This window comes from Zingiber officinale, chromosome 1B, assembly GCF_018446385.1.
Source record: "Zingiber officinale cultivar Zhangliang chromosome 1B, Zo_v1.1, whole genome shotgun sequence".
NCBI classification, from domain to species: Eukaryota; Viridiplantae; Streptophyta; class Magnoliopsida; order Zingiberales; family Zingiberaceae; genus Zingiber; species Zingiber officinale.
The window spans coordinates 82,279,721-82,300,901 of NC_055986.1; positions in this window are offsets into that span (position 1 = coordinate 82,279,721).

Below are 21,181 nucleotides of genomic sequence, written 5' to 3' on the forward strand. Positions count from 1 at the left end.
CATCAAAAAGGGGAAGATTGTTAGTAGCCCAAGGTAATTTTGATGTGATCAACCAAGTCAAGTTAGGTCATGTTGGTTTTTAATCCTTGTATCTAAGTGCGCAGGAACTTAGGAGTATAGGAAGTTGAGTGAAAGACGCAGCTAGCGAGAAGGACGACATGGGAGAGAGCCAACGGGCTCAATGCGTCCGAGGGACGAGGTGCTATGGAAGAGTGCACTGACGGATGAGAAGGAGGCTTGCGACGTTTCAGAGGGATGAGAAGTCGGAGCGGAAGATTGCTCGAAGGCTGGAAGTTGGGTTCGAGTGAGCCCTATTCTAGAAGGTCGAGATCACCCAAGTAAACCCGGAGCCGGACCGAAAGACCCGGACGTAAGCGAGCGGAGCCAGAGCAAGAACCCGGACCAAACAAGTTAGCAAGCTGTTAACTTGGGTTCGGGCGCCCAGACAATGAAACTTATCTGGATCGCGTCAAACGCAATCCGTTGTGATGGGAATAAAGTTTTATCCCCTCTAGGAGCCTGGAGCCCTTCCAGGTACCTCACCAGGACTATAAATACATCTCTGGTTCTAGAAGCTTAGACACAATAAGAAGAACACTGAAGAATACTTGTAAACGATTTCTTTTGTCTAGCTTTGTATTTTGAGTACTTCAACTGCTGTAATGAGACTTCTCCACTTGAAGGAGAAATTAGTGCGCTTTCCATTTCCTTGGATTAACAACCTCTCCGATTGTAACTAAGTAATTCATTGTGCCTCTTCCTTTTTAATCAGTCTTATATATTTTATGCAAGTGTTAATTTTGTTAAAGTTATAAAGTTTGAGGAAGGTTAATTTTTTACAGGACTATTCACCCCTTTTAGCCGGTCGCTAAGGGTCCTAACACTGACATGGGGAAATCTTCACAAACTCCCCTTTATATAGCAACTATTTGAAGTGATTTCCACCTAGTAATCAATTAACCTTACTTACCAATCGATTGCCCATCACAATTTGACCATTATAACCTACAAAACAACTTTTTTGAATGTCTAATCGTCGTATCAATCGATTAGCTAGATCACAATTCGACCTTTATAATCTACAGAATAACTTTTTTTGAACGCTTAATCGAATGACAAGTCATATCAATCGATTAGCTAGCCTCTAATCGATTTCCCAATCAGTTTCACAGCATTCTGTGCTTTCACTAAAAAAAGACCCCAACAATTGTCTCAATCGATTGGTCTTAGGGTAATCAATTTAACAATCGATTCTAAATCTTACTATTCTTCGTGAAAAATAGCTCCCAATTGATTAGGTAATCAACCTAATCGATTATAGCAGGTCTCAATTGATTAGCCTAATCGATTGACACTACCTTAGTCGATTAAGCTAATTGATCTAGCAACTTTCTGTGTTGTTATGTAAACACGATCAATCGGTTACCCTAATCACTTAGTGAAAGCTTGAATTGATTGTCCCAATCAATTCCATGCTCTTTTTCTCTCTCAAAAACCTCTCTCAATTGATTGTCTTGGACCAATCGATTACCCTAATCCATTATCCAACCATAAACTATGAATTTGAGTTTAGGGTTCTTTTGTCCAACTCTAAAGTCATCAGTGACTCGTTGGGACTTCCCATTGTCTAACATCCGATCACTCTTGACTTGCTAAGGCTTTTTCACCAAGTGTCTGGTCAACCTTTGACCACTTAGACTTTTCATCTCGTGCCAAGTGTTTGTCCCTCCATGACTTTAAGTAACCTATGCCCACTATGGGGCATTGATACATGTAAATAACCTATACCTACTATGGGACATTGATACATGTAAGTAACCTATTCCCCCTATGAGGCATTAATATATGTAAGTAATCTATGCCCACGATGGGGGATTAATATGAAGGTAAGTAACTCCCTAATCTAAGTAACCCCCCATTCTTATCTTGTCCTATAAATACATACTTCTTGTGTGAAGTATGAAAGAGAGAAAGAAAGAAAAGATAAGGGAGTCTAAGAAAGAAGAGAGCGATAGTCGCTATCTTGTTGAGAATAATAAAAGAAGGCTATCATCACACATATCACCAGGTTAAGGGTTGAAACGTTGTGACATAACGTTGATAGTTCAAGATACATGGCTATCATATTGACTTTGGGCAATCCGTGACTAGAGTTCATAACAATTTCGAAGGTTTGCAATGTCGGCGATTGGTGCATCACCAGCCAAGTTACAAGATTTAATTTCCATAAAGTAGAAGTAAATTGTGTGTTTTACCTTTATAAACATCCTACAATGATTTACTTGGACTTAACGTCTTATGTTGTTACGAATCGCAAGTGCATGACTACATCGTCAGTAATATAAAAGATTATCAAACCCATAGAGACTCTTAATTATACACTAAAGATGTTACAAAATAAGTTATCTAGATAGTCGAAAGTTGGCTTTGACGCTTGCGAACTAACGAGAAAGATTGAAAGGAGAGGGAATAGAGAGTAGAGAAGGAGGTGGATGATGAATGATAGATGCTAGGATTTCAGTTTCATTACGATTCTAGTTAATGCCCCTATGTATTGTTCATACTCCTAACTCCATGCTTACACTCGTGTAGGAATTCTAATTAGAGTATAACACAACCCCCGCGATGGCTGCACCGGAGAATTTACCCTAAATTATAATGTCATTAAGTAAAGAGGTAGTCTAGAAAGTCCAATTAAGAGAGAATCCAAGTTACTAGGACCCCTTGAACATACGTTCCTAGATTACACAAATAACTTCCTAACATTAATTTGGGGGAACTCCTAAAACTCTAATTAAACTCCCTAATAGAACATTGATCCCTATTTCAAGGGCATACCGTAGAAAGTAAGAGATACTCCCTGTCACTGGGTCCTATGATCTCACAATCCATAGCACCTCCTCTACATGGTGAGCAACCCCTCCTTATAGATTCATCCCTATGTTAAGATCTTTTGACTCTAGAAAGTGGGTAAGTATCGATGTCCTCTGTCACTACGGTTATCTAGTCTAGTAGAAACCTTAATAAAGAGATAAAATTTCATACATCTACATATTTACATCATTCATACATTTTTTCAAACATATAAAAGACATAACACAATAGAACAAGTAGTAAACATATCATCCTAGAAAGTGTCCACAAATATAGTTCATACATCAACATCATGACATAACTACTTCCTACATCCTAGATATGGAGAATCTACTCCATTACAATGGATTACAATCTAAAGATGAAGAAAGAAGTAAACTATAACTCAAGACATGGAGATAGAGAGAAGAGATGCTTATCTTTGAAGTGTAACATCCTTGGAAGCGCTCTTTTTCTCCAGAGATGGATGGATCTTGAAGAAGAAGAGTTTTAGGGCTTCTCCCTAAGGGGAGAACCCTTCCCCAAAGAGAGGGACAAAGTCCCATATCCTAAGATGAATGAAAAGTGGAGAAAAACTCCTTAAATAGGGCTGGTCACAGGCCTGGCATGACCCATGCCACGACCGTGTGGTATCCACACGACCAAAGCCTGTTGGTTGCTGGAACTGACATACGACCATGTGGAATCTATACGGCTTGAGTAAAGTTGGTCCTTGGAGGTAAGACACGACCATACCAAAAGGCACGACCCTGCTCCAATTAAGCTATGGAGGAACCACACGACCATGCATATCTACACGACCTAAAGTTGTTGGCCACGGAAAATTCCCCATGGCCATTCCTAGAGGCATGAGCGTGTTTTGGTATGGCCCTTGCATGGTTATGTCAGGGCCGTGTGGATTCCACACAGCCCTAGCATGACTTTGACATGGCCCTGACATATCCTTGGCATGGCTCTATATGGTTATGCCTCATGGAAACAGTTGTAGATCATCAAGATTTGGTTTTATCCAGTTAAAGTCTTAGTAAAGTTGTAGATCTTGAAGTTATCTACATTTTGATATAAAGAATAGCTCGTAACTCTAATCAAGTAAAAAGTTATGACCGTTTTACTTTCAGTCTACAGTGTAGAAAATTCCACACGATCGTACCTTTTTTTAGACACATCCGTGTGAAACCCACACAGATAGAGCATGCTAAAGACTTGATTGTCACATGGCCGTGTCTCATAGGCACGGTTCAAACCTTTTGGAGGCTCTATATTCCGTTTAAGCTCCATTTTTCATCAAATTTCTTCCGTAGGATCATGCATGTGTCAAGGAATATGGCTAGAATATATTCCTTGATTAAATCTCCAATATGAAGGTATTTTGAAAATCTTTTCCTTCATATATTCATATGAGCATGCTCCTTCCTCCAACTTCACGTTTTAAAGTTTTTTTACTCTATTTTTACTCCAAAAACGCGCCTTATCAATCAAAACAAGCAAAAATTAGATGTCTGAACAAAAGGAGTGAAAATATGACATTATAATGAAATAGGGTGTAATAAACATAGATTATGCTTATGAAATGCAAGTAGATGTGCGTCAAAACATATATAAAAGTATATATAATCTACGCACATCACACCTCCAGACTTAAACCTTTGTTTATTCTTAAGCAAAATCCGCAATCTAGATTTATGTGCGTAGATGGCATGTAATAATCCCTAGTAAATCAATATAAACCTATTATATAGTTTCATTGATGAGCATAATATAAAAATTATTTGAGTGTGACTTAAATAGAAGTTCTCTGTGCTTAGTGTGATGATGAGTGGCTTAACTTTCTCAAGTGTCATTCTCTAAGCTTAGTCAATTTTTTATTTAACCATGTTCTTCATACTTCGAGCGATAGACACTTACTTGCCACACGCAAGGTTTGCCCCCTACAAAAAATGCTATGGACTGTCTACACAAAGTCTCAAAGGAATACTCAATATCAAGAGAAACATAGCATTCCTTTCTCTAGTAACCTAACTTTGTCTCAAAAGGGTGAATTACTAGTTTCCACTCACGATAACTATTTTTTTTATCCCTTATTATAGTTTTTTCTCTGAATGTTTGCAAAATATCAAATTTGAACAAACTTTCATTTCTTTTAGGGATTGATTTTTCCAAATGAGCTTTCATGATTCGAGTTTATCCAATAACAAAAATATAGTTGAGAGGTCACCATAGAAGCAAGAGTACTAGTCTGGTTCTATGAATCATGACTACTTTCAAAAATATCCACCATCAAAGTCAAACATAATGTGAAGAGATCCTAAAACTATGCCAACATTCAAATTCTTCTAGTAATAACAATATTCACTTCATGCTACTATGGATAGAAAAACATAGATCAATAGATATACTAGCATATTAAATTACACAACATAAATATCTAGATGAAATGTGTTTACATTTAACTATGAGGAACAAGCAATAATGATATCATGAGTGTTCCAACTAGAAAAAAAAGGAGAAATAAGCAAAAAAAAACTAAACTAAACCCATCACATCCCCTAGATTTAAAACATTTTATTGTCCCAATGAAAACTAGAAATGAAATATGTAAGAGATTTTTAAAGTTAGAGAACTTACCAAGTGATAAGCTCCAAATGGTTAACATTCATGTACTAAAAATACTCCTCTATTTGATATTCACATTCCTCCATAATTTTGAATCCTATATAAAGAAAATAAACAAGAAAAATGAAGTATAGGATATGAGTTATTATGAATAAAGAAAAGGAACTAAAAAGAAACTAAAAATATAAATGAAGACAAGAAAGAAGAACTTGGATTGCCTCCAAGAAATGCTTGTTTAAGGTCATTAGCTCTGTTGGTTGCTACTCGGAATACCGTTCTAGTTTCCCTATACAAAAATTTTGTAAAATCATAGAACTATCCTAGCTACCCATGTGCTCTACTGAATTTAAATCTGGATTGCAAATAATGCTTAACATTATTAATCCAAATTGTCCTTCAGAAGTTAAACTTGAATTGGAAACAATACTTAACATTTTTACTCCAAGTTTGACCGATGTGATCTTCCTAAGTTAAATCATATTACAGAAGTTAATCAAACATCTATTTCAAAGATCAGCTTCCAGGTTAAACATGGCGAGGCACTAGGCCTTCTTGGGTATGAGATCATCCACCACTTCCTAGACAAAGCCTCTCAAAGAAATCGGATATTTAACTTCTTACAGTAAACTAGGTTTAACTACAGAAATCTCAATAGAAGCACAATATCGAAACATGAAATTGAAAAATAAAATCGATAACAAAACGATAACCTAAAACCGATAACCTCTTGTATTTGGTTTTACAAGATCTATACAAAAGATGAACTAGTCATGATGCGGAAACTAATAACTAGTTATACCTTTTGTAGCTTATAGACACTTGATCTTCTGCTATATTCCTCTCCTTCTCTTGGACGTCGTGTGGGTGGTGATCTTCCAAGATGAAATCCACCCAAGCTTCTTCCTTTGCTTTCAAGTTTCGGCCACCAACTAACCTCCAAGGGATGCTAGAAAGAGAGCTTCGTTTTCTTCTTCTTCTTCTCCTTCAAGCAACCGACCACCAAGAGATCACCAAACTTGCTGCCGCCGGCCTCCAAGGAAGAAAACAAAAGGAGAAAAGAAAAGGAAGAGGGCCGGCCACCAATGGATTGGAAAAGAAGAATAGAAGATGTGTTTTTTCATGAGGCACCCCCTCCATCTCTTTTATAATCCATGGTCTTGGCAAAAAAAGAAAGTTTTAAACATAATTTAAATTTCCTTATTTTCCTTTCCAATGACTAAAAAGGAAAGTTTTAAAACAAAAAAATTAAAACTTCCTTTTAATGCTTATCATGGCCGACCTTACACATGTGCTCCAAACAAGGAAAGTTTTAAACATAAAATTAAAACTTCCTTATTTGTTTCCGGTAAGAAATTTTTAATAAAAAAAATTTCTCTTTTAAATCCCTTGTTGGTTATAAAAGGAAAATTTTATAAATTAAAGTATCTCTTTTAAAAACATGTGGATGGTTACAAAAAAGGAAAGTTTTATCAAAAATTAAAATCTTTCTTTTAACTACAAATAAGGAAAGATATCAAATCTCTCTCTTAATCCTTTATAGAAAGCTATAAAATGAAAGATTTAAAAATTTTCTTTTAAAACTATGGCTTCCACAAAAGGAAAGATTTTAAAATTTAAAATACTCTTTTAATTTTTATGTGGTCGGCCACCTAGCTTGGGCTCCAAGCTTGGCCGGCCACAACTTGGCTCCAATCTTTGGCTTGGCGAGCCCAAGCTAGGTGGCCAGCCACCCTAGCTTGGGCTCCAAGCTTGGCTTGGCCGACCACATCAAGATGGGTAAGAAACTGGGCTTTATAAATAAGAGACCACAACAGGAACGAGAGGAGGAATTGATTTTGGTCTCTTGATGAGCTTGAGCTTCCTGTGTTTGCCCCGAACACCCAACTCAAGTTCATCAATAATAACTCATACCACTAAAGAGTTATTATTGCACTACTGCACCAATCCCATATTACAATATGAGCTCCTTCTTATCATGAGTGCGTTAGTCTCCCTGTGTTTAAGATATCGAATGCCCACTAATTAAATGAGTTACTGACAACTCACTTAATTAATATCTAGCTCCAAGAGTAGTACCACTCAACCTTATTATTATGTCGGACTAAGTCCATCTGTAGGGTTTACATGACAATCCTTATGAGCTCCTCAAGGGGACATCACCAACCTAGATTACTAGGACACAATTTCATTATATAATCAACAACACACCATATAAATAATATCACTTCCCAACTTATCAGGCTAGGGGTGTCAATTCGGGTGGGTTGGGTGGGTTCGGGTTGGGTTGAAAATCAGTTTTTTAAAAAATTACCCAACCCGAACCCGACCCGACTCTAACCTGAAACATATAAACCTGAACCCGAACCCGAACCCGTTACAACCCGGACAACCCGCCAACCCGATTTTGTTTTTAATTATTCTTTTATTTTTTTTATCAGTCTCAAAAAATACAAGCATGAATCTCATTTGATGGTATCCAACCTACAATTCATTATTCATCTGATGGTATCCAGGAGACCAGAACCCTACTTTAAGTCTTTATCAGCATGAATCTCATTTGCATAATCAAAACCATCAAAGCCAACTAATTTCCTAAACAGCTAAACAGTCTCGATGCTTTGACTAGGAGCAAATGGAACACAAAATGACAAAATCTGAAAATATTTTGAACCCATTTTCATGATTCTAGCATCTAACATCTCCCTTTCCTATCCTACATGGTTCAGATAGCAGTAACTCCCATAACTTTGGAATTGCAAATGGAGCCTGAGATCCAAGCATCTGCTTCTAATTGGCTTGCAACAGCTGTAAAAGGAGTTGAAGAGGTTACCGATGCTGCATAGCTTTTGACTTGTGTGTTGTTTGTTGATAGTCTCGTTTTCATTTCTGATGGAAAGTTGTGTTAGTGACTTAGTTCCAGTTTGTGCTGACTCTTGCTCACCATAGTTTGTTGTGTCTGGAAAAACCCATGCCTGAACCATTCTATTATTAGCAATAGTGGTGTCAACGATATGTGGTGAAGTACTGAAGTATTTGATGCTTTCTTTATTCTGGCTTCTTTATGCAATTATGCTGGCTTCTTTACTAAGATAGTGGCGGATAATTTATGGAACCGTCATTAAGGTGCCCGAGCTGATTTGTGTAGATGGTAGAATGGCTTATTCATCGAACTTGTCTCGTATTATTGAAGACCGCCGTGGCCTCATGCTCGCAGACACATCAATACATCATGCCGCCTCATTTGATCCTCCACCGCAGCTTGAAGGGGACAAAGGGCAAATGGGGGTTTCCCCATCTTCGAATGTAGAGGTAGCTGTATTTTTCAATTTGAGATGGACAAGTGTTGGGTAAAAAAATTATACAAAAAATCATAGGGAGAGATCTAGAGACTAGAGTCCTCTTTGTTGATTTTCTACCGGAATTGGATGAGATTCTCAAAATTAGAATTAGATTCTCCTCTATTGCTTTCATGATCAGTAGAAGTCAAAGTCACATGAAGATCAAGTCATGATTAAGAGGACCAAACAGACCAGCACGTCGAAATAAAAACCTATTAGTCAAAACTTAAACATCAGACAGCGAGCAACAAAATATCAGGCCGGATAACACGCCGACGCAGAAAGATCCAGGCATATCGGAGTGATTTTGAAAAAAAAGCCAAGAAGATTCAGAATACACATCCAGAGCAGTAAAAAAGATGCGGTAAGATGACTCAGCCTCAGAAAGCAAATCCATTTTGAACTCCTTCCAACAACTAAAGCTGAAAAAGACTCATAATTACTAATGTATTATTTGCTTCAATTAATTGTTTCCATCCATGCATGGCATGCAATATGGTACAAAGGAGGACCATAAGCCATAACAACTCCATTGCATAATCAAAACATAATCAATGCTCTACTACTTGCAAATGGAAAAGAAACCACCGATTACAACATCATGAATCATAAGGCAAATCTAAATGCCATTGGTTTGGAAATACCTCATTGTCTCACAAATTCAATCCAAGGGTCCAGGAGGTCACCATCCTAACATCCTTCATAACACACTCTTTCAAAAAAGGGCAAAACAAATACAATCTTACCACTCTGAGCACATGAAAGCATCAAATCAAGTAATCAACATTCAACAACAATTTTGGTAAACAGAATTTACAGGAAAGAAAGAAAGCTCCCAAGGGATCTTATAAGCTTGTACCTTGGTTTTTGGAGCCAGGCCAGCCATAAGAGCTGCAGCAGCATTGCCAACATTGTTTTCTTCAATGAAACTTATGGTGGAGTTTATCACGAGCAGCACTACAATACCGACAAAGTCTTGCCAGTCTGGGGGGTTTCCACCGCCGTTGGCCAAGGCAATGGCCATGATGGCAGCCATTTCCATCACCCATGAAAGGGGGTTCCGCATGAAACCCAAAAATTAACTTTTAAGGCAATCCAAAAGGATTAAAGATTAATACAACTATATTGTCTATACAAGTAAAAGATCCTCCAGAGTCCAGAGTTTATACAAGAAAATTTATGATATCAATACAAAATAAAAAAGTTTTCAAGCTTCACAAAATAACTTTCAGTTTCAAGCTCCACTTCTCCATTGTTTTACTCCTCCTTTGTACCGAGTCAAACCTTGAAACAAGCCAACAAGGTATGAAATAAACAAATTAAAATCTAAAAGATTTTTAAAAACCTATACTTAATAAACTTAAATGGTTTAATCAACTTACTTTTCATTAGAATCATCAATCATGTGTTGTAGTAAGTTTTGATCCAGTATCCTCATTTGTGAATAAATTCATAATATTTTCAGTCAAATCATTCAACCCCACCTCAGTAGTTTCTACAAAAACAAATATTAGTAAAACAAATAACTTTAAAATGGAAATAAAAAAATAAACTACTTACCTTTCCCTCCAGCTAACCAATCTCTACAACAAACTAATGCCTCAACAACATCAGACTTCATTGCACTGCGATATTGGTTAAGTATCCTACCACCGGTGCTAAAAGCCGATTCAGAAGCAACTGTAGAAATTGGAACACTCAAGATATCTCTAGCCATTTGTGCAAGGTCAGGATACCTAAATTGGTGAGCTTTCCAAAACCCGAGAACATCCAATTTTGTTATTCTATCAATTGTTGGTTCTTCCAAATATAACTCTAATTGACTCTTTTGAGCTCTGCCAATGAATTCTAAACTTTGAAAAGTGTCAAATTCCTATATCATAAATGAAATATATTAGTAACAAGTAGTAAAAAATAGTGAGGAAATGAAAAAAAATAATTATCAACGGTACCTTCAAAACATCCATGCATCCGCTGTCTAAATTTAAAGCAAGAGAAGCATTATCATCAATGGCACTATGAGTGCTCGAAGATGCACTGCTAGTACTTACCTTGGAAGCAATACCCATATGCATATATTCCTCAAACAAAGAAACCAATTTGGATCTTACAAGACTCAATTCATTACTACCATGTCCATATAACTTGTTGTAACAAAACTCAACAAATTGCATCTTGAACCTCGGATCAACTATCACGGCAATGGCAAACAAAATGTTATAATATTTCCAGTACTTATCAAATTTATGAAACATCCGATTGGCCATTGATCTCATGAAATCATCAGAGCTTTGCAAGGCTTGACTTATTGTCAACTGAACCGTAAAGATGCGAGGAAAGTAAAGGTTGACAGTAGGATATTTCACTCTAGAAAACAAAGTTGTTGTCTCATAGAAAACCTCAAGGAATTTGAATATTTTTTCAACTTGTCCCCACTCATCAACCGATGGACAATGTGTGAAATTAGTATCAACCAATCTCAAATGATTAAAAGCACGCCGATAATACATGGCACTAGAAAGCATCAAATACGTAGAATTCCATCTAGTAGGAACATCTTGCCTTAGTGATTTCTTAGAATCAAGTGAAATTTGGGTAACCGATTCTATAAACTTTTGCTTTCTCACTTGACTGCCTTTCACATACTTTACACATTCACGAATTTTATCAACAGAACTATCAATTCTTTTCAAACCTTCTTGCACAATTAAATTGAGAATGTGTGCACAACAACGAACATGCAAAAACTTGCCACCACTCACTAATGAACAATTTAAACCAAGTTGATCCCTTAAAAGGCCAACAAACACATCATTTGCAGTCGCATTGTCTAATGTAATTGTGAAAACCTTTCTCTGAATTCCCCAAACATTGAATAAACTATTAATTTTTATCACACAATGCAATACCAGAGTGAGGTGGAGGCATGTAAGAGAAGTTAATTATCCTTTTTTGTAAAACCCTATTAGAATCAATGAAATGTGCTGTCAAGCATATATAACCATCAGTGGCAATAGAAGTCCACAAATCAGAAGTGAAACAAATTTTTCCAGGGCATGAATGCATTTCTTGAGCTATTCTATTGCATTCATTTTTATGCATCTTGAGAATATCAGTCCTTGCGGTGTTTCTAGTGAAATAATTTACTTGAGGTTCTAAATACGTAAAAATAGATCTAATTGCCTCATATTCCACAAACTGAAAAGGTAAATTATGCTTCACAATTGCTAAGATTAGCAACTCTCTAAATCTTTCTTGGTTAAACCGTTGTGACCTAATGGCAAGGCTTTTATCACCTTGTTCTAACAAAGCTTGAGCAATATCACTAGTTTTCTGTTTAGGACACTGATTAAGGATATGGCGTCGGAGATTACCTGTACCCATGCTACTTTCTGCTTTGTATGTAATCCCACAAGCTTTACATTTGCAACGCAAATCTTCTCCCTCTATTTTAGGAAGCATCTCAAAATATTGCCACCACTTTGATTTCAAGACTCTCTTACGTTTTCCACTTCCGGAGGCCTTGCCTTGCAAAGACGTTTCTTCATCTACATTTAAATCCCTCGTAGTCGTAGATACAGCTGGTGCACCCTCCAGTTCCTCCTCCTCACTATTCTCCTCTTGATCGAGATCAATAGGTTGAGAATTCATGTTGTCGATGACGATGTTGGAGAAATAGAAGAGAATCACGAACCACTTCCTTCGACATCCCAACCCCTGTGAGGCTAGTCCCTATCGATTGTCGCGGACTCGCGGTGTCGGTGTCGCTGCTGTCTCCTGCCTCCTAGGGCCTAAACTCCCGAGTCCCGATTCTCCCGAAGGCGGAAGGCCGAAGTCCCGAACCGAAGCTGTGTCTCTGGCTCTCTGCGACATTCTGCGAACTGGCGAAAGTCGAAACTGCGAACCGTAGCCCTAACCCCTAGCCCGTAAAGCACTTAATTAAAAGTTTAAAAGTTAAAACATTAAATACATTAATACAAAAAAATGGTTTGGTCTAGTGGGTTCGAGTTGGTTCGGGTGGGTTCGGGTTTATAGGTGACCTGATTCTTAATTCAGGTCAACCCGGGTTGACCTGAACCCAACCCAACCTAGAAAAAAGAAATCGGGTCAGATTTTGGGTTCAACCCAATCTGACCCTAATCCAAAAACCCCAACCCTAACCCAATATTTTTCGTGTCGACTCGGGTCGGGTTATCGGGTCGAGTCCATTTTTGGCACCCCTAATGGGACCTGGGTCTTGGAGTAGGAGTCATCGAAGGCTCCAAATCAAGTAAAACTGCATGTGTTTTCTTGTCTTGTTCTTTTAAGTTTTTCTGCTGCATATACTTTGATTTCAAAATGAGAAAATGAGTTTCAAAAACCACGTGATTCACCCTCCCCCCCTCTCACGTGTGTATTAATCTTACAAGTGGCATCAGAGCCAAGTTCTGCTCTGAATTGGTACAACCATCAATCAAGCTAGGGGGATTTGCTTTCTTTTCGAATTTCAATTTTTCGTATTCAATTTAAATTGGTAAAACTTTACTGATTCAGATAATATTTTCCTCGTTCGGTTTTAACTTGAAGCTGGTGCAACATCACTCAAGTTCTTCATAATTATATATATATATATATATATATTTCTTCTCAAACTCTGCTAATCCAAGACCAAGTCTTGGTACCTTTCTTTAGTTTTATTTTATAGCTCTAAAATGTCACAAAATGAAGGATACAACATCGTTCGTCCCCCACTCTTCAATAGGGATGATTTCCCATATTAGAAGAAGCAGTTGGAGGTGTATCTAAAGACTAACTTCGACCAATGGTTCAGCGTCACCAATGTAACGACCCAATTTTTCCTATTCGAGTTCTAAATGTCTTTAAAAATATTTAGAAATGCTATAGAAATATTCTAGAGATTTTTAGAAATTTTTAGAGTATTTTTACGTAATTTTTGGAGGTCGTTTGGTATTTTTACTAAATGAAAGAAGTTTCAAAAAAAATAATGTCCAAGCCGAGATTCGAACACTGGACCTCGGACTCGAACCGAGCCTTAACCGGATCCAGCTAGCCAACTGTTCAACAGGCATTTTTTGATCAAATAGGAAACAAAATTTATTTAAGGGTTAGCAGAGAACAAATTACCTAGGTTATAAAGAGAGGACTTGAGTGATTTTCGAAAAACCAAAACTTCTCCTCTCCTCTCTCATGACGGCGACGACTCTCTCGGGCGGAAACAGAGCCGAATCTAGGGCTCGTCTCCAACGGCCGGCGAGGACTTTTTCCGACGAGATCTCCACACCTTTGTGATCCCCTCGTCGAGAAGAACAAGTAGATACCAAGAGATCGTTGAGGAAACAACTTCTCCGAACCCTAGCAGCCCTTTCTCTTCGGTTGTAAGTCCAAGAACCCAATGTAAGTGCTTCTCACCTGCGGTAGGAGTAACTTTCGGAGTTTTGTTTGCATTTTTGTTGTGCAATAAACAAGAGCAGCCCTTCATCCTAGCATATTGTCTAGATTTCAACCTTTGCTCTAGCAATTCGGTTTGAGCTTCGGTTCGAGTCCTTTTGTTTATTTTTTTTAAAAGTACGGATAGATTTTTAATTGTCTTCCTTGATTGTTACAGCATGCTTATTTAGTTGTATTTACCTTACATTTCAAGCATGTCTAAGCAGTTATGTTTCCTTCAAATCATAGCATGATTAAAGGATTGTTAAGATTAAAAAAAAAATTTAGTTTTAAAAGCTTACTATTTGGGAATCTGTACTGCCGTGGGCCTGACCAACTAATATCCCTTGACCATGAAGTCTTTTAATTGTTGTTAAGTTTTGTTTTGTATATATACATAAATATCAGTGGCATATGGTTTTAGAATCTCTTGCATAATGTATATATGTGAGAAGTACAAGCAAAGCAAGACCAAGGTCACAAATTGATCCTGAATTCCAGAATTTAGAATCAAAGTACACTAAGTGCTTAAATAAATGCCAAGGCATTTTATTATAAGAAGTATTTAAAGATAAAAAGCATTTTACTTTTAAAGGGCATGTACCGGACACAAGGTCCAAGGGATGGGCTCCGAGATGCCCCTAGGCACAAGGTCTAGAAGTATCTTAGTAGTTTCGGGATTAGCTACCTCGATTCTTACTAAGAATGCGCGCAAAGAGGTACAATGCCGGGCCCAAGAGAAGTTGATTATTATTTTAAAGTATAAGAGTATAAGTTGGGGAACAAATGAAACAGGTTCTTTTATCTAAGTTGCAAATTTTAGCAAGTTAAATCTATTGTTCCTTTTAGAGATGCATGATTTAGTTTTAGTTGCTACTTTCATGTGGAGCATGCATTCCTTGCTTTCTTATATGCACTTGCATTTCTTATCGAGTTTTTGTGAGTAGGTAGCACTTACTAAGCTTTTAGCTTATAGATACTACTTTCCTCCTACTGCAGATATAGATAAAGATAAAGGAAAAGCTAAAGTGATATAAAGGAAGGCGGCAAGGAGGCGTCGATGGTGTGTGTGGTGGCTGATATGGAAGTTTGGGACCTTGTTAAGAAATTTCTACGAGTTAATTTAATTAGTTTCCTTCTTAAATAATTAGGAGAAATTAGAGAATTATAAATTCTTGCTCCTTTTGCTTTGTTGATTAGAGGTGTCCATAACGGTATTTGGCTTAGTTTCAGTTGTTCTTTTGTTATGGTTGGATGTCTATTTGTTATGGCTAGAATGTTTCCTTCCTTACCGCCGGACTGGCTGGATTTAATATTGCTGGAATTTTTGTTCTTCGAGAATTCTGTTAGTCACTGCCATGTATGCTAGTTCCCTGTTGACATGCTAGTTGTTGTCCGAGTTTGATTTTTATATAAGAAGTTCATACTTGATTCTTAGCTTGCAATCACAGTTAGAAGTGCGAAATGGTATGTTTGAGTTTGGGTCCGCTAAGGGAGGAATTATGTTTTGACCATTAGAATGCAGTAACAGATTTGATGCACTTCGGTTGCTGTAAATTGGCTTAATATTTGTTGGCCATGCATGCTAGTCTTGTATGAGAGTTTAATTCTCCCAAGAATTTGCATTTGCCTATGCTCAGATTCTTTAAACTAGTTGGTAGTTTCCCTATTATGAATGCACATTGCTGGCGTATGATAGAATTGTAAACCACTGCAATGATAAGTTTGCTGGCTCAGAAGTTTATAATTTTGTAATCTTTTTATTAGGTTGTTAGGTAAATGTGGTGAATTCTAGTATAATAAGCACTGTTGGAAAATTTAGTCTTATTACAGCATGCTTATTTAGTTGTATTTACCTTACATTTCAAGCATGTCTAAGCAGTTATGTTTTCTTCAAATCACAGCATGATTAAAGGATTGTTAAGATTCAAAAAAAAAAATGTATCAAGAAATTATATGCTGCTACTTAGAGACATGTTCTGGTGTAATTCCGATATTTTGAAGTATCTCTAGTATTAGAACTAGTAAGTAGTACCAGTTAAGTGAAGTTAGTAGTCAAGTAGCGGTCGCCCTCATTAGTATAAGGAGGGTGGTCGTTACAACCAAAGGATACAAGACGCTCGTCGACAACTTCAGAATTCCAATAGACCCAAAAAATTGGAATTCAAAAATGAAGAAGAAAGCCTAGATCGACTTCAAGGCCCTCAACAAAATCTAGTGCGGGCTAATGAAGGAGGAGCTGAACCGCGTCGGCCCACATGAGAAGGCAAAGGAACTATGGGACAAGCTCATAGAACTGCACGAGGGAACCAATGACGCAAAGGCAATAAAGAGAGATCTGTTTTTAAATAATTATTTAATGTTAAAATGTAGGAAGGTGAGACTTCCAGTCAGCTGCACGTGAGGATACAGGATATCCTCAACGGACTTCACACAATCGGCCACCAAATGGAGAATCGGGATCTAATAAGATATACTTTAAATGCATTTCCTCAAAATGCGCTAAAGGTATTGCTCTTGTTGCAGGAACGTCAAAGGGAAAATCCAGAACTAAGCCGGAACCAGAAGTCGAGTCTGACCCAGACTCAGATGATGAAGAATACCTGGTGAACTTGGTAAGAAAAATGTTCACCAGGAGAAAGAAGAACTTCACCAATAAGGACCTGCAGAAGATCAACTCCACCTCTAACTCTAACAATAAGAATGTGACATGGTTTGGATGCAACAAGAATGGACACTACAAGAACGACTATCCGAGTCTGAAGAAGAAGAAAGCCCTTAAGGTGACTTGGGACGAATCATCCACGGAGGAATCAAATGGAGAAGAACCAAAGCACACCAACTACCTCGCGTTGATGGCCTACGGACCAGAATTGGAGAGTGAATCGGAAGATGGGTCCGAACCCGTATCGAGCCATGAGTCCGCACTTGTTTCCGAAGGTTCTTATGAGGTACATTTTAATTTAAGAAAAATGTTTTTAAGATCATTGCATGCTTAAATAGGAAATTAACTATTTATGAAAATCAAATAAACGAACTAACAAAAGAAAATAAATCACTTAATGAACAACTAAACTCAACAACCAAACCGATTCAACCTGAAATCCTAACTCAAGTTGCAAAACTTGAGGAGGACAACTCCAGGTTGATAAGTGAAATACTTGAACTAAAACAATTACTTGAAAAATTTACAACAAAAGCCAAGTATCTCGACATGATACTTGGATCACAAAGAGCTGTGTACAACAAGTCCAAACTTGGATATAAGTCCGGACTTGGATACAAGTCCAACTCAACCAACAAAACCTTTATATCCTTAATAAACCAAAATAAAAAATCAAATTAAAGCTTGGGTTCCGAAAGCGTGCCTAACCATATAAGTAGGATTCAACCAATACTACGTACCTAAAAATAAAATACACTATCTAAAATCAAATAAACCAATTAACTTAAACTCAATTACTCCCTTTAAGATAAATCCAATAAAGCTACATAAAACAAGTCGAACTAAATCAAGTAAAAATAAAATAAATCCAAACTCAAACTATAATCAAGTCTATTATAACTATAAAACAAAATGACACAAACCCAAAACTTAAAATCTAAGCTCAATAATTCAGGAGGAGACTCCAAAATAGTTGGCACCTCTAAAAATAAACAACTTACTCAGATGAGTAATTAGGACTAGTCTAAAAAGGGCCAAAAGTTTAACTTGACCTACGGTACTGGTGAAGTTTTGGATGATAGTAAGTTAGAGAAACTCTATCTATGCATGTCTAGGAAAATATGACTTTAACCTGGTGCATTTGGCTTAGTGGAACTAACTGAAGCTATCCCTTACGGATCCTAACTAGTTAGACTAAGATTTTGTACTAAGTTCAGTGGATAAGATTATTTGAAAAACCTCGAAGGCTTGATTACTCTAGTGATGTCCAGGTGACTCACCATAGCCCAGAAGTTTATCCGAAGAATGCGTATTTGTTGAGCCCAAAGTTAAACTTAAATTTAATACAAAGTTAAACCCAACCCTAATTTTTAAACTTAACTCATCTCACAAAATTATAGAATTCCCTGATTAAAAATATAGATCGAGTGAAAAGACTAAGCTAAAATTAAATTAAAATTAAATCAAATCAAATCAAATTAAATTAAATTTAAGGAAAATAAATAAATTAAATTAAATTAAATTTAAGGAAAATAAATAAATTAAATTAACTTAAGTTAACTTAAATAATAACTTAAAACTTAAAATTAAATCTAAACCTTAAAATTTGAATTCAACTCAATCTATCCAATTAATAAAGATATTCCTACATTTTTTAGGAAATAAAGTGGATATTGGACAGTGGATGTTCCAGACACATGACTAGATATCAATTCACTCAACTAACATACAAAAACTTAGGAACATTTGCATTTGGGAACAACTGCAAACTCATGGTAATTGGGATAGATAATATCGAACTCAAAACTGACTTTATTGTTAAAAAAGTGTTATTAGTTGATAACTTCAAATATAATCTACTTAGCATTAGTCAACTGTGCAATTCTAGATATAAGGTTATGTTCTTATCTTCTGAATGTTTAATCAAGCACTTAGATAACCCTAAGATAAACCTAAAAGGATTTAGGAAGGACAACATCTATGCTCTCACTCTAACTGTCTCTTCACTCAAGTGTCACTTGACACAAAAAAAGGAACTTGATTATGGCATAGAAGAATGCCTCACATAAACTTTAGAAACTTAGCAAAATTAAATGGTCTAGTTAGAGGCTTACCAAAACTACCCAACTTAGATGCAACAATCTTTAATGCTTGTCAACAAAGAAAGCAAACCAAATCTACCCACAAATCAACTAATCGGCTCCAACTAACTCAATATTAGAATTATTGCACTTAGACCTATTTGACTTCCATGGAATCAAATCCATAAATGGAAGTCTATACTGCCTAGTAATAATAGATGATTACTCAAGATTTACTTAGGTAAAATTCCTAAAGAGTAAAGATGAACATTTGAAGTATTTAGTAAATTCTACAAACAAACTGAAAATGAAAAAGATCAAAAACTCAAAAGAATCAGACGTGATAACGGAGGTGAATTTAAAAATCACAACTGTAATTAATTTTATCTTGAAAATGGTTATCACCATGAATTTTCATACCCTAAAACATCCCAACAAAATGGAATAGTAGAAAGAAAGAATAGAACTCTCCTTGAAGCCTCTAGGACAATGCTAAATGAATATAAGTTTCCAAAATATTTTTGGGCAGAAGCTGATAGCACAACCTGATATGTACAAAATGGAACCACAATAAATAAAACTTATAATAAAATCTCATTTGAACTCTATTATAATAAACAACCTAATATTAAATACTTTAAAGTATTTGGATGTCCAGCCTACATACTAAACACTAGAGAATACTTAGAAAAATTTACCTTAAAAGTAGAAGATAGAATCTTTTTAGGCTACTCATTAAACAATAGAGGTTACAGAGTATATATTAAAGATACACTAAGAATTGAAGAAACCACAAATGTAAAGTTTAAAGAATCTACCTTAAACTTAGAACCAACTCAGATTCAACCAATTAACTTTATAAGAGGTAGTACAAGTCAAGAAGGAGAAAGTGAAAAACTAAGTCAAGAATATGAAGAGGAACATCAACCATAAGAAAATGAACCTAGTAGAACAATAAGGGTTAACCCAAACCATCCACTTGAACAAATAATTGGTGACTCAAACCAAAGAGTCTAAACTAGATCAGCCTTTAGAAACCAAAGTCAAATATCTCTAATTTCTAAAGTTGAACCCAAAATAATAGAAGAACCTCTACTCGACCCAGATTGGATTATAGCCATGCAGGAAGAATTTGCCCAATTTGAGAGAAATGAAGTCTGGACTTAGTACCACTACCTGAAAATAAAAAGGTAATAGAAACAAAATTGAGTGAAAATGGAGAATTATTAGAAACAAGGCTAGACTAGTGGCTAAAGGGTTTAGTCAAGTAGAGAGACTTCACTATGATGAAACATATGTCCCAGTAGCTAGACTTGAGTCCATTAGAATGCTACTTAGCTATGCAACCCATAAAGGATTTAAGCTTTATCAAATGGATGTTAAGTCCGCCTTCTTAAATAGGCTAATAAAAGAAGAGGTTTATTTAGGTCAACCACTTGGGTTTGAGAGTCTAGATCATCCCAACCATGTCTTGAAACTTAAGAAAGCTTTGTATGGTCTTAAACAAGCACCTAGGGCCTGGTATGAGAAGTTGACCTTCTACCTAATTTCCAAAGGATTTAACCAAGGAAAAATTGATCCAACACTATTTGTAAAATCAATCAAACAAAATATCTTTATCGCCCAAGTATATGTAGACGATATAATCTTTGGTTCAACCAATTCAGAATTTTTACAAGAATTTATAACCCTAATGGAATAAGAATTTGAAATGAGCCTAGCAGATAAACTAACTTACTTTTTAGAGTTACAGATTAAACAAACTAGTAAAGGAAATTATGTTTATCAACAAAAATATATCAAAGAATTACTTAAAAAATGTAGAATAAAAAATGCCAAAGAAATAAAAACACCAATGACAACTAACACAACCTTAAATACTGATCCAAATGGAAAACCCATAGACCTAAAATACTATAGGAGTGCCATAGGCAGCCTCATATACTTAACTGTAAGTTGACCTGATATTTTATTTACAGTTAGTATATGTGTTAGATATCAAACCTATGCTAAGGAATCCTACTTAACTAATGTAAAAAGAATTTTTAGATATCTAAAAGGAACACCAAATGTAGGAATTTGGTATCCAAGAATAACTAATTTTGAACTAATAGGTTACTCTGACTTTGACTATGCTGCCTGTAAACTAAATAAAAAGAGTACAAATGGTAGATATCAATTAC